The sequence below is a fragment of the Rhinolophus sinicus genome, linkage group LG05, assembly GCF_036562045.2.
Source record: "Rhinolophus sinicus isolate RSC01 linkage group LG05, ASM3656204v1, whole genome shotgun sequence".
In the NCBI taxonomy this organism is placed as follows: domain Eukaryota; kingdom Metazoa; phylum Chordata; class Mammalia; order Chiroptera; family Rhinolophidae; genus Rhinolophus; species Rhinolophus sinicus.
In genome coordinates, this window is record NC_133755.1 from 184,209,917 (window position 1) to 184,224,855 (window position 14,939).

Genomic DNA, 14,939 nt, shown 5'->3' on the forward strand with positions numbered 1-14,939 from the left:
ACACAATCTGCAGTCTGTCATTCACTTCTCTGCCTGCCAACCAACCAATCAACGGAGCCCTGCAGTTACATCAGTAGGCAATTGGCTAACTGGTTACAGCTGATGGCCAACCCATCACAGCTGATGGTCATTCACCACCAGAGCCAGCACCTCCCCTGGCGAGGCCGAGAGCCTGGAAACTGCTCTCTGGGACTCTGTCCCCACATCCACCTCACCCCACCCCCACCCCCCACTTCACCCCACCCCCACCCCACCCACCTCACCCCATCCAACTGCTCTGGGGCCCTGACTCAGTGTTGACACCTTTGCTGTGTCCTCATTTCCTGAGGACTCCACTTTGCCCAGAAACAACACAGTAAAATCCCAGTGAGAAGGCCAGCGAGAGCCACCCCAGCATGAGGGGAGAGTCATTTATTTTTTAAAAAATAAAATAAACAAGATGAGCTAAGAATGTAGGAAAAGCAATTGTTTAAAAGCCAGCAGCAGCTGAGAAGTGCAAGTCTGGGTAGGAGGTGGCTTCTTCCCGTCACAGCCACACCTGCTGTCCCCCAGCAGCTCTCAGCCAAGACCTGCCCAGAGGGAACAGCGTGGGGGTCATGTGTGGGTCAGCGCTGACCCTCGAGAAGTGCAGGTCCCTCATTGGCCTGGCGCCCTTGGCTCTGGGTGCCCACCTCCACCATCATCCACACTGACGGCCACCCGGCCACCTGGCACACAGGGCCTCAGCCAGGGCCAGCCTGGCTGCCACCCCGCAGAGGCGGCTGTGTGGCGATCACCGCTACGGACACCAGGTGGCTGACCGGAGCTCCTGCCCAGAGGGCTGGGATCACGGAGCCACTGGCACTGGGGTGGACAGCGGCCAGGCTGGTGAGCACAGCATCTCCAAGGCCAGTCCACACTGCAAAAACTTGGTCTCCACAGAGCTAGAATCGTCAGGAAAAGTCACCGGGTGTCTCTATGGGAGCCCCACCTGCTCTCGAGCTGAGGGTAACGCCTGAACTGGCCTGGCCACTGTGAGGTGCTCGATTGAGCTCTTGTGGGGGTGCAGTGGTGGTGGCTGTTCCCTAGGGGCGGCTGCTTGCACAGATGGTGACACTTTCTGGTACTGGACTCATTGCGCCGATGAGGAAAACAGTCCCCAGGCAGTGCAGACACGAGACGGGCGATAGGCCCATGGGCTGTCGGGAGTCAGACCCTCAGCTGCCTCCCGGAAACGGGGCTTCACAGACACTTGGTGTCACCGCGAGCAGGAATCAAATGCCTTCCATGCTGGGAGCCCGGAGCAGGTCAGCTGCTGCTGTCACTAAAGCCACTGCTGCAGGATTTGGGCCGGGTGAGGAGGTGGCCCCAGACGTGGGAATCTGCCAGACAGGGGGCTCGTGCAGCCCAGGCCCTGCTCCGTCCTAGGTTTCCGCCATTCTCCTCACTGCCTTGGGAGCTGGCGTGAGGACCACCTGATTTGCACAAGCTGGTCACCTGCACCATCCATGCTGCCGCTCACCAAGCCTCGGCCCGAGGGGCCCTGGATCTGAGAGGTAGACAGTGCAGTCTGCCACTGGCTGTGCCAGGCAGGAGACCTGCTTTGTTCCTGGAAGAACGGAAAGGATGCAGCCTCCTGCTGGTGTTCTACCTCTTGCTCACACCTCTGTTTCCTGCATTATAAAGAGACCCCGCTGAGCTGCGAGCCCACCAGGCCAGAGGTGGGCCAGGTGCCCTGCGCTCTTTCCTTCCTGGGTGTTGAGTCCTGGATGCTCACTGCTTTCACCTCAAACCCTCCCCTCAGAGTTGACTCTATGTCCCTTGCTGTCCATGTGCGCAAGACACTTGGGGACAGTTGGCAGATGCCCAGCTTCCACTTAGACACACCCTGACGGACAACAAGCTTCCCCTCATTTCCTCATCTCTTAGTCCAGGACAGGGAGACTCAGAACTTCCAAGCACAACATTCCTGGGCTCTAAAAATAAAGTCTGCAGGGGCCTCGGGTGGCGTGGGCACAGGCAGGGGACCGCTGCAGGAGGTGGGGCAGCCCCATGTGCAGTTCGGATGGTCCCCGTGGGCAGTGCACCGTCCACGTGCTCCCCAGACAGCGGCCATGGGTGCTGCGGCTGCCGACCTGAATGTTAATTATTTATAAAACAATCTGGTCAGGCAGGCGGGGGGCTGTGGTTTCAATGAGAAGCAACGTCAGATCAGGGGCAAACAACACAGTCGTTGCTGAGGGAGCCGCAGAAATGCAGATAGGAGGGTGGGAGCCAGCCTCGTGTTCTGTCAACAGAGCAGAGTGGAGACTACAGGGCATTTAGTTAGTTTAGTTAGTTGGTGCCCAAGCAAAGCAATTTGGTAAAACATGAGATAACGCTGACAGATCCTTTATCTTTATTCTCTAAGTGCCTTCAAATTTTGGTGTTTCTTTTGAACAATTTAGAATGACGATTTCATGATGTCTTTTAAGAGACAGAGAAATTCTGAAAATAAATAGTTTTAGACAATGCTGGGCTGATGTTTTAGTCTATATATGACACTGACAAATGTGAAATCACACGTATTCCTCAGCTCAAAGCGAATGGGAAAAGCGTGATGAAACAATGGTTAAAACTCCTGGTGCTGATAACCCCTCAAAGTCCTGTGCTCGAGGGGCCCCGGCCGCCGGGCAGTGCACAGCTTACAACTCAGTCAGCTCTGGGGCAAGGCAGTGGCTGAGGGGTCCCCCAGACCTCTGCAGAGATCATGCCACTTCCCACAGGAACCCATGGAGCAGACGTCGGAAGGCCAGCCAGGACCAGTGCCCAGTGACCTGGAAGTGCCTGCTCTGTGTTTTCTCCCCTTGTTTTCTCCTATCCATTCTATTCCTTCATGTCCGTCCTTCTAAGCCAGCCTATGCTTGGGCCCCAGGACTGAAGAGACCTGAGTGTGTCGTGAGTCTGCAATCCACCCCAGCCCCGCATCCATGGCCGCTGCAGGCAGCTGCGAGTCCTACAAACTGCCTTTGGAACGTTAGGTGCTTGGAGCTTCTGGAGCCGGTGAGTCCTGAGAGCTGGGACACACCACCCCACTCTCAGCTTGCAGCCAAGAGGCCAGCAGGACGTGTGCCCATCTGCTCCCCAGCCTTGCTCTTCCTGCCCGAAGTCCTCCAGAAAGGGGCCCTCCTTCCTCGGCCTGGCCTCAGGCAGCAGGGAGCTCTGTTGTTGACAAGCTAAGGGGGCAGGTGAGGAATTTATGGTCCCTCCTGAGATGGAAGTGCTGGCAAGGCTCCCATCTCCGCTGGTCCTCAGAGCAAATCTCAGGAGTCAGGCAGACAGAGGGGCCTTAGCCCAAAGTCTAAAAGTGAAAGATCGAGGAAGTTTTAAAATATCTTTCTTTATGTACCCATCGTGCTCACAATTAGTAGTGTTTAATATATTCTACTTATTATTTCTCAAAAAAGAAAGAGGGGAGGGTGTTCTGCAGTCCGACAGCTTTTCTCCCTAAAAGCCTCCTCCACACGCAACCCCCTCCAGAAAGTGGGGTGAGCAGCATTTCCTAAACACACCAACCTGGGAACCACACATCAGAACTGGGGTGCAACAGGATGCCCTGGGGGAAAGGTGCTAAGTTTGGGGCGGGGGGAGGCAGGCCCCAGGCCCAGGAGCTTCAGCCCAAGCTGGATAATGCTGTGTTGGTGACATGGAAGCCTCTGTATTCTACCAAGCTGGCCTGCCCCGTTAGCCCAGGAAGCTCAACTCAGAAACGCTTTAGAAATGAGTGTTGTTTAAAAGGGAGAATCAATGTTAAAACTGCTTCCTCTGAAATTCAGAAACCTCAGCTCAAGGAGTTCCCCGCTCCACCCACCCCTCCATTCCTGCCTCACTATTCTGGCACTTTCAGTTTCCATTTCAACTGGAAGAGAAAATGTGGGGCCCACACCATCCGTGGGAAAGTCAGGCTTGTCACTTCCCTCTTGGTTTGCAGGACAGAGGGGTTCAGATGGTGGCAGACACGCTGGGTCCTCACCCCAGAGCAGTCCTGGGCCATGGGCTCCCGCCCAACATGCCACCGTACACCCATCCTGCTACCTGAGTCCAACCCAAAACTCTGTACGGGGAGATGAACCAAGTCAACAACCAGAGAGAGCTCTGTGCTCAGGTGAAGTCCCAGCCAGCCACACAGATACACGGCCCTGGCCGTTGCCTGCAGTGGACAGTACGCCCGGAAGCATTAGCCTTCAGATTCATAAATGTTTAAGCCTGGGGATTTGATGCGCCTTTGAAATGTGACAGTCACATCGTGAAGACCTGACACATGCACACAGATCTGGGTACACAGACGGCCCTTCAGCCAAATTGGCATCTGTCCATCAAGACACCAACATGGGTCCAGTGCTTGTACATCTGCTGGGTCTGCAGGACACCGCACACTGGGGCTGGCAGGATGGAAACTTGTCGTGTCACAGTATGGAGGCCAGAGGTCCTGGTGTCCAGGGCCGATACCTCTGACGGCTCCACGGATGACCTGCCGAGCGCCATCTCCTCCATGGGTCTCTCCCCATCGTCTTCCTCTGGCCCAAATGTCCCCTTTTTATAAGAACAGCAGTCATTGGATTAAGGCCACCCTACTCCAGTGTGACCTCATCTGAACTAATTACATCTGCAAGGACCCTATTTGCAAATAAGGCCACACACTGAGGTGCCGGGAGTCAGGGCCTCAACATGTGAACTGGGGGGGGAACACACCTGAGCCCATGACAGACCCCATGTTTGTTCAGCAGGTGCTGGACAGTCTGCTTTCTGTTGGCAAGGTAAAGGACTGGGGTTATTACCACATCCTGGTGACCCCACCAGGCTTTGCACAGCCCCAGCCCACCTGCTGGGCCTGTGCTCACAGAGGGACGTAGGGCTATTTACACACATAGGAAACTTGTGTCATTTCCTGAGGCTCACACCTAACAGAGGTGGCCACAGGCAGGAACACTTGGCACAGAGGTGCCACAGATAGGGGTCACCTGCCTCTTGTCCAGAGGTTGTGGAACTGACTGAAGAAACAGGCTTCTCAAGAATCGGTTCTTCCTGGTAACAGACTCTGTCCTCCTGTTGGTGTCCGTGCCACCTGGACGGGACCTCCCTGCTGAAGCAAACGGGCCTATGGACTCTGCAAAGACGGGAAGCCCGGCCAGTGGTCGCTGGTGCTGCTTATTCTGGATGGTTGTGGACCCCAACAGGGCCTCCCCAAGGGCAGCTGCCATTGAAAACATGAAGGCTCTAATCCAGTCCTTTCCCTCTGCCCAGCCAGGAGCTGGCACAGCCTGGAAGGCTCCTAGGAGGTGAGTGAGGGTCGAGCTTACACAAACAGCTATTATGCTGATCAAAGGAGCTACTCGGACCTAATTACAGGCCTGAAAAATGGAGGAAGTGAGAGGTTTTGTCCACAATGGGGATAAAGGTGGAGTTAACATCTCAACCCACTGTGACAATGTGTGGCGCAGTCTCCACGGTCAGTTCCTCGGCCTCCTCTCCCCCTCCCCCATGTCAGCGGGCAGGACTGGGCAGTGGACAGTCCAAACTCAGACAGCCCAGTGTGTGCCACATACAACAGACACTCCAGACGAGAGGAGGTGAGCCTCCCAGAGTCCCGGTGACAGGGAGCAAGATGCCACCATTCAGACCGAAGATGCAAACACCAGGCCTGTGTCAGGATGCAGAAGGGAGAAGTGGGCTGAGGACTGCCTGGGTGTGTGTGTCCCCTCCGATGGCCTCCATGCCATCACCTGAGCAGCACTGAGGAGTTGGGGGGGCCATGAGGGCATCACACAGACCTCCCAATAGTGGGGGCAGGCCCCAGCACACATCCCGTGGATCCACCTGCCTGCTCATGATTTGTTCACTCCCGAGAGCCACTTCTGGCCAACGGCTGGACCCAGGGGGCCTGGGCAGTCCCCCCACACACACCATTTTGGCACGAGGACTCCCCATCAGCGTGGCCCAAACTGTCTGGGAACCACACTGCTGTGTGAGATGTTGGCCAGTCCAGCTTCCTTCCTCAGGAACAATGCCTGTGAAGGACAGCGAGGGGTGGGCAGGAGCGCACATCTGCCCATGAAGGGATGATCACGATAATGGTGATGATGGTGATGGTGACAGTGATGATGATGGTGGTGGTAGTGATGGTGATGATGATGGTGATGGTGGTGATGGTGGTGATTATGGTGGTGGTGGTGATGGTGGTGATGATGGTGGTGGTGATGGTGATGGTGATGGTGGTGGTGGTGGTGGTGGTGGTGATGATAGTGATGGTGATGGTGATGGTGGTGGTGGTGGCAATGATGATGGTGATGGTGATGGTGGTGGTGGTGGTGGTGATGGTGGTGGTGGTGATGGTGGTGGTGGTGATGGTGGTGATGGTGATGGTGGTGATGGTGATGGTGGTGATGATGGTGGTGGTGATGGTGATGGTGATGGTGGTGGTGGTGGTGGTGGTGGTGATGATAGTGATGGTGATGGTGATGGTGGTGGTGGTGGCAATGATGATGGTGATGGTGATGGTGGTGGTGGTGGTGGTGATGGTGGTGGTGGTGATGGTGGTGATGGTGATGGTGGTGATGGTGATGGTGGTGATGGTGGTGGTGGTGGTGGTGATGGTGGTGGCAATGATGGTGGTGGTGGTGGTGGTGGTGATGATAGTGATGGTGATGGTGATGGTGGTGGTGGTGGTGGTGATGGTGGTGGTGGTGATGGTGGTGGTGGTGATGGTGGTGATGGTGATGGTGGTGATGGTGATGGTGGTGATGATAGTGATGGTGGTGATGATGGTGGTGGTGGTGGTAATGATATTTATCTTAGGGCATGTGACAAAAACAAATGGATGACATTAATGCTTGAGTTATTAGATGAAATATATAATTAAAATACAGAATATTGGTATTTTATGTCATGTTTCCAGTCCCAAGTGCATTTCTGAATTACGGTTTACATGAGTGACAGACAATAAGCCATGGCACTCTCTTAGAAACCACAGCACACCCTCTTCCTACCACCAGCCACTTTTATTTGTCAACATCTACCAAAGACTGGAAAAGATTTTAGATGGTGGAGCACCTCGCTCCTGTTACCCTCTTGTTGTAAGTACTGAGAACTCCTCCCTGTGGATGTCAGTGTCAAACACAGACAAGCATATACCCATTTCGACAGCCAAGGAACGCCTCCCTCATTTCCATTTCTCAGTTGTTTATCCAGAGGTCTGGGAAAGAAAGGAGAGGACAAGACCAAAGTGACAACCCTGAAAGCGACACTCCTGCCAGCACTTCCCGAGCCAGAGCAGCAGGCTCCATTGTGTGCCTGGGCTCATTTACGTGGGGAAGTGAGGCAGGACTTGTCCACAGTAAACACAGAGGGGAGTAATCACAGCGAGATAGCTATGCCTTGGCTACAGCCACACGAGGGGCCACTGATGCCAGGACTGCAGACAGGTCGGCCACCAATTCCTGAGAGACTAGGAGACTTCATGATGCTGGGTGGACTTTTTCATTTAGTGATTTTTGACTTTGCTGTGGCAGAGGTGTCACCAATAGCTGGTGCATGTGGCAAACAGAAGGAGACTTATTCTCACTTCTGGAATTTACTGCAGTTGGGACAATGGGCAACTCACCACCCTCTTTAGGTCTATGTTTTCATCTATTAATGAATAAAAGTTAAATAATTAATGATTTTTTTCTCCCATAATCATGGAGTATCTAAGAGAGGTTTATGATTTATCCATAAATTTTCAGAAACTTAGGAAATTCAATTATCATTATTCGTTTGTAGTAAATAAGGGGGAAATAAGTGTAACACCCTCTTTGACAGAGACAGAAATCCCTTGCCAATTCCCGTTCCTCCCTTCTACAGGCTGAGTTTATGGTTCTCCCCCATGCTCAGAGGGACACACTTACACTTACTCACACACGCTTCTGTCCAAGCACTCACCACCCATACATGTCAACTCAGTACCCCCAGACTCAGCACATGGTACAGCAGAACAGGTGCTGGTGAGTGTTGGCAGAGTTGAGTATGGGATCCCAAGGAGCCTGGCTCCACTGCCTCACCAGCACTTGCCCCAGAGATCGATGTGCCATTCTCCTTTTCTCGGGAAAATGGTGGTGGCAACTGAGCTTCTGGGGAGTCAAGAAGAACCCAGGGAAATCCTGAGCCTGTGGCCTGAGCACTGAGAGCCAACTCTCCCTGTTGGTGTTGCAACCCCAGTGTGGCCTTCCAGGCACGTCAGCTGCTCCAGGACTCGGTAAGTAGTAATGCTCGCCACGGGGGCAGACCACACCATCCACTGAAGACACACACATTCAAGGCCATATGAGCTCCAATAAGAACCATCACACAGAGCACAGAGCGACCTGCTGGGAAGCCCAAAGCACCACACAGAGGAGCAGGGCTCAGGGGTGAACATCGTTCTGGGCTCACACACAAAAGGGCAGGCCTTCTGCCTTTCTCACAAATCATGGACATGGGGCTGAGTTGCTCTAAACACCTGACAGAAGGTAGACAATGGCCCCTGCCTCCCCTGAGATGCAGTGTCACAGGCTCCTTCTGGGAGCACGAAGCTGGTGAGCGGTGAGGGCTTCACTTGATGTACTCTTCCAGCTGCCACATGCTAGGCCTCCAGTTCTGGGTCTCTCCCAGGATCCCAGGAAGAAGCCTCCCCTGCCGAGCACTTTGTCAGGAGGCCAACGGAGCTTCCCTGGTCTTCCCAGTGAGGAAACGGGCTCCCGCCTCACTCTGTGCTCTAGCCACTGTCCCCTGCTGTCCTGGTTATCTGAGTCTTATCTCCTCAGCTGTGGGCGACCTGAGCTCAAGATCCGTATGTGATTTGTCTTCACCTCCCCTACACACAGCCCTTGGCACACAGGAAGTGTATAATGAATAAGCACAGAGCTGAGTGCAGGGTGGAGATCCAGAATACGATCTTAACGTGAAGTGACCCTGATTTCCAATCACGTACAAGATGAAGCTCCACAACCTTATTTCCCCCAAAGCCAGGACTTCCTCCTATGTCCTCAGAGCCAGCAGGGTTTGGAGGCTCCCCATGTGGGCATGGCCACTGGCATCCTGGTGCATCTCACGCAGTGAGAGCTGCCATCTTGGATCAGTGGTGGCACTGCCTGGCCTGCTCTGTACGGTACCATCTGGGCTCGCATTCCCAGCACCAGGCTGAGCACAGGCTAATTGACTCCATCCTTTGGGTGTCAGTCAAGAACCTGTGCCCAAAGCAGCCAGGGGAGATTTGGGAAATGGAGTGACCCTGATGGAACCCCATGGGCAGCAGTGCGTCACCTTGGCCTTGCAGCCCCAATAGCTCACTGCTCCCCACCTGGGTCCTCATGGACCTCAGTGCTCCTTCTGTGTCCAAGACGCTCCCCATGTGACCAGATGCAGCCGCACCTCCATTTCCCACCATGTGCGCTCCATGCCTTACGCCTCAGTCTCCCCCCAGGAGGTGCCCTCCTCTCTTGCCCAGTCTCTGTCCTACACTAGCTGTGTCCTTTTCCATCCTGCTGTGCTAAGCTGTCCTTTCTTCAAATCCCAGCACAGCCGGGCTTGGCTCCACACTCAGCATCAGGTGAAGATGTCTGGGGTCTGGTGTGGGGTCTGGTGTGAGGCTATGTATGTGGCTGTGGCCACAGGGCTCCCAGAAGCCCCCATGCCTTCATCTGCCTCCCATGGCATCACTAATCTGGATCACACCTGGAGGGGCCAGGAATGCAGTCTCTGCGGATCGCGTCCCTGTCCTGCAAGGGGGACGACCCCTTGAGGGAGTCCTCACTGGACTCTTGGCTGCTCAGGTGTGCAGACCCAGCTGCTGTTAGGAGACACACCTGCTGCTGCAGCTGGGGACATGGGCCTCTGCCCCGCCATACCTTCAGGGACAGGTGGCTCCTGCGCTGCATCTGTGCCCACAGACAGAGACCTCCCTCCTACTCCCACATAAACACACGTTTCTACATGGGCTGTTCCAACCTCTGTAGCCAGGAGGGTGGGAGACAACAGGTCTCAGCCAGCTCAGGATACCCTCTTTGACGTGGTCCCTCATGTCCCCAGGTGGAGAAGAGGGGGCAGAAGTGCAGCCAGCAGTGGACGAGGACTTTGTGGGGAGGAGGACATTTGTAGCCAGAGCGAGGGCTCAAAAGGGCCAGGCCTGCCCAGACTGCAGCCTGCAACGTAATTCACTCAGGACCTCCAGCTGAACCCCAACCACATGCCCAAATGTGAAAGGCCAGGCATTATCCGTTAAGCCGCCCAGCCTACTGGAAAATCTCTCCTGTGTTAATGCCGAGGAAAAACAAAACCAGCTCCGGGAGCCCAGCCAGCACAGAGCGCACCACACGCCCCACACCGGTGGGGCCGGTGGGGCTGGTGGGGCCGCGGGCAGTTCCAGACAGGCAGCCACACTCACAAAGGATGCTGGGGCGTGGCTGCAGGTCATCTGAGTTCCTCCCAGCCAGCAAGACCCCCACACCCACCCAGGTAATGCTGAGATCTGCACCCCAGGTAGCGCGGTGAGAAACACCCTGAGCCCCTCCCCAGCCTAGCGACCCCACACCTGGCCTAGCCCTGAGAGCGGGCACATGCTCGTGTCCATCTACCCACTGGATTCCGGCATGTTTGAGGTACACCGTGTCCAGGCAGGTTCCAGGTGCTGACGCTGGGGGAGCAGGCCTGGCCGCTCGCCTCCAGGACTTGGTCTGGTTCAGGAGGCCGGGACCCTGCAGGTCAGCAGGACGCAGCTGGGAGACATGGAGCCCCGTGAGCAGTGCCCCAGTGAGGAGGACTGGGGACCTGGAGGCCCCTCCAGTGGGGACCCCCCAGGGACCACCGAGCAGAGACGCACAGCCCCCCGAGAGTGTTCCTGGGGGACTCCCAGAGGAGGGGGCAGCAGCCACTGTTTTGGCCACCTTCACAGTGAGACCTCATGACCGGGCTCGTAGAGCCCAGAACAACACAGGGCTGGTCCAGGCCTTGGAGAATTTGCACCCAGACCCCCCTAAGTCGGTGATGGTTTATTTTGGAAGAGCTGGCAGATGCCTGTAAGTCAACAAGGAAACACAGTCCCATCACTGCTACTAAGAACACTCTGTGCTCGCCAGATCCCCAGGCCATTCAGGCCCCTGTCCACCACCCTCCCCAGGCCTGTGTCCCAGAGGACCCCAGGCATCCTCCTGTCCACTTGTCCACAGCTGCCTGGCCTCCATGGTGCTGCCTCAGCAGCATCCCTCATGCCCTCTCCCACATGGGTACGCTGCCCACATGGCTCTGGGGTCTGCACTCCACAGAGCCCCTGCACACTGACTTCGGAGGCCTCTGGGCTCCACCTGAGGCGTGAACACAGCCCTACCTGGAATCTGTTTCTTGTGTGTGCTTGTTGGACACGCTGGAGGCACCTACACCATGAAGCACAGCAGGACAGAGAGCCGACTAGCACACACAGCCACCTGGGTGACCGTGCAGAGCATTATGTCCAGTGAAAAAAGCCAACCTCAAGAGGTTTCACACTGTATCGTTTTATTTATATGACATTCTTCTATAGCAATGGAGAGCAGACTAGTGCTTTCCAGGGCTCAAAGATGGGTGGGGCAGAAGGGGACAGGGTGTGGCTGTAAAAGGGCCCCATCGGGCCCCTGTGTGGATGGGATGTTTGCATCGTGAGTGCGTCAGTGTTATTATCTTGATTATGTGATTGCGCTACAGCTTTTCAAAATGTCACCATTGGTACAAATCGAGTAAGTGGCACACAGGTTTTCTCTGTATTATTTCTTACAGCGGAAGTGTCATCTATAATTATCTCCAAATCAAGCTCGACTTAAAAAAATAATACATAAATAAGAAAACAAACATTTTTTTAAAACCTTACTTATTTAAGAGATCACCCATGTAGGAAGTATTTCAAAGGATAAATGTCCTCTCCATGGTTTCTCTTTATCATTAAAAAAGAAAAATCTCCTGGTCTTCTAGATGAAGAGGGTGCAGTAAAGTTGCATCACAATTCTCTCCCACCAAATGCTCCAAAGAAAATTGTTTTTTTTAAAAGACAACAAAAAAAGTAATGAGTAGCAGTAAAATGAGAAAAATGCCACACATTTCCAAAATGGCAAGATGAAAAGCACAAGGAGGCCCTGTCTCAGTCCTCACTGCCACCCACACCCCACGTGTGGGGAGGAAAGACAACAAAAATGTGAGTCAGCCCCTGACAACACTCCCCAGCCCTCAAATCCAAAGAGGACGGAGTGATGAGCAAGTCAGGAGAAAGTCACTGAGTCCCTCGGGGGTATAAGCGTCCTGTCCCTGCGGCATCCGTGTGAGGGACCTCCGGGGCTCGTCCTCTCCCAGGGACCACGGGATGTAGGGGCCTTCCCTGCGGTGAAGTGAACCCGAGGACAGAACAAAATCCTAGGAGGAAGCGAGGCGCCCACACTGCAGCACAAGACCCCACCCCCCCAAAGTAAGGGACGCCTGTCAGCATGCACGCTGGCGCTCAGACAAGCAGTTGTCAGACAACCAGGCTGCATCTGATAGGCAGCTTACATCAGCGTCTGCGCGACGGAGACCCCACCCAGACCATCCTCTGACTGAAGAGCACGAGTGTAGGCTCCTGAGACTGAAACTGCCCGAGACGCAGCCTGTTTACAGCGTGAAGCTGCCGATGAAGACGGAGACCTTGTGGGCACATTGATGGGAAAACAGGCTACTGAAAACGGGGGAGACATCGGCCCGGGTTGAAGCACAGTTGGTTCCAGAGAGAAAGGCGCCGTGACAGCCATGAACTCCTGGTGCGAAGTGTGGCTCAGGGCACATGCAGCCATGTCACGGGCCAAAGCCTGAGGCAGCCCCAACACGCATTCGAGAGCACACCCCGTCAGCCCTCCACAGGGGTCACGGCACTGAGGACAAAGCCCAGAGACGACAAAGGCAAGGAGCTGGGTCGGCTGGTTGAGAGCAGGGCACAGAGTAGGTCAAAGTGGACGTAACTGCAGCCAGGTTTCCCGGCGTTCTCCAGGAACTGTGCCAGGTGCTGCTGCAACCTCAGCTGTGCCAGGAGGAAGTGGGGGCTTGAGGGCGCAATGGTGGTGGGAGTGGGTGTCAGTGTGTTAGGGGAGCCTGGGCTCCAACACTGCCCGCACCAGGCCCAGGCTCAGAGGGTCTCTCATGGGCAGTGTCTGAGGGGGGGCAGGCAGACATGGGCTCAGTGGGGACAAAAAGGCAGAGTTCGGGGCAGAGAGAAGTGGCCTCTGCTGAGGAGAGTGAGGGCATTTGAAGAATCAGAGGTCTGGTCTGACTGGAGTGTGAAGGGAAAAGGTGAGGCCGGGGCCGTGTCCCGAGTGCTGAAGTCCAGTGACCGAATTCTCTCCAGGGGCTACAGGGAGCCACCGAAGGGTTTTAAATGAGGGCATGACACATCAGGTATGTTCCCCAAACATGGGCTTTGCGGCAGGGAAGGGACTTAGAAAGCTGTGGCACTGCAGACCACTGAGGGCAAGACGGGCTCCCCAGCAAGTGGCCCTGGGACGACTGTTTGTCCGCAGAGAAAACCAGGGCTTGCGTGCCTGTCACACCCACACATGCAGAGCAAGTGCTTACACGTAAAAACAAAAACCATAAAACTTCTAGAAGATAACAGCAGACAACATCTTTATAACCACAGCGTGAGGATTTCTTAAACAAGACTCAAAAAGTGTAAGTCATAAAAAGATTGAGAAATTCAAGGTTTTAAGGTTTTAAAAACATACCTCTGTGTTTTTTTTCAGTGACAAAGTAATTCACTTTATTTATGTGAGCGTTAGCTACAGAGGGAAAAAAGAAATTCAGTACTAAAACCCTATTTGAAGTCACAGCTGTGTGGCCCACCTTGGTGGGTATAAAATAACATTCGTATTTGTATGAAGTAACATTAAAAAGGAGAAAAAAAAACAAACTCCGTTCATCACCATAGAGTGAAAAGACAGTCAATATCAGGGCAGGATACTTACAACACACTTAACGGACAAAAAGCTTCCAGAATATATTCATCTAAATGCCTCCAAGAAACGATTGGAAAAAATGGCCTAAGAAGAAAGATGGCCAAAAGTCGTGAATAACATTTCACAGAAAAGAAGCCTCCTTAGTTAGTGACCAGGCAAATATAAATTAATACAGTGGTACCTCAGTTTTCAAACGTAATCCGTTCCGGAAGGCCGTTCGTGTTCCGAAGCGTTCGAAACAGCCGTCAGCGAGGCCTCGGGATCTTGCGTTCAGCCAAAGCCACATGACATGTTCGACTTCTGAGGTGTATTAGAAAACCGAAGCTTTTACTTCCGGGTTTACAGCATTCGTAAACCGAAACGTTCGTCAACGGAGACGTTCATAAACCCAGGTACTACTGTACATATGAATACACACCAAACTGGCAAAAAAATAAAAAAAATCAGACGGCAACCAAGCATGGCCAAGGGTATGGAGCAATGGGATTTCTTACGCACTGCTAGTGGGATTGCAAATTGCTACAGCTTTGAGTATACGTGTGAGCACGTGTGTGAGTGTGGCTGAGTGTGCGTGTGTGTGAGTGTGGCTGAGTGTGAGCACGTGTGTGAGTGTGGCTGAGTGTGCGTGTATGTGAGTGTGGCTGAGTGTGAGCACGCGTGTGAGTGTGGCTGAGTGTGCGTGTGTGTGAGTGTGGCTGAGTGTGAGCACGCGTGTGAGTGTGGCTGAGTGTGCGTGTGTGTGAGTGTGGCTGAGTGTGAGCACGCGTGTGAGTGTGGCTGAGTGTGCGTGTGTGTGAGTGTGGCTGAGTGTGAGCACGCGTGTGAGTGTGGCTGAGTGTGCGTGTGAGTGTGGCTGAGTGTGCGTGTGTGTGAGTGTGGCTGAGTGTGCGTGTGAGTGTGGCTGAGTGTGCGTGTGTGTGAGTGTGGCTGAGTGTGAGCACGTGTGTGAGTGTGGCTGAGTGTGCG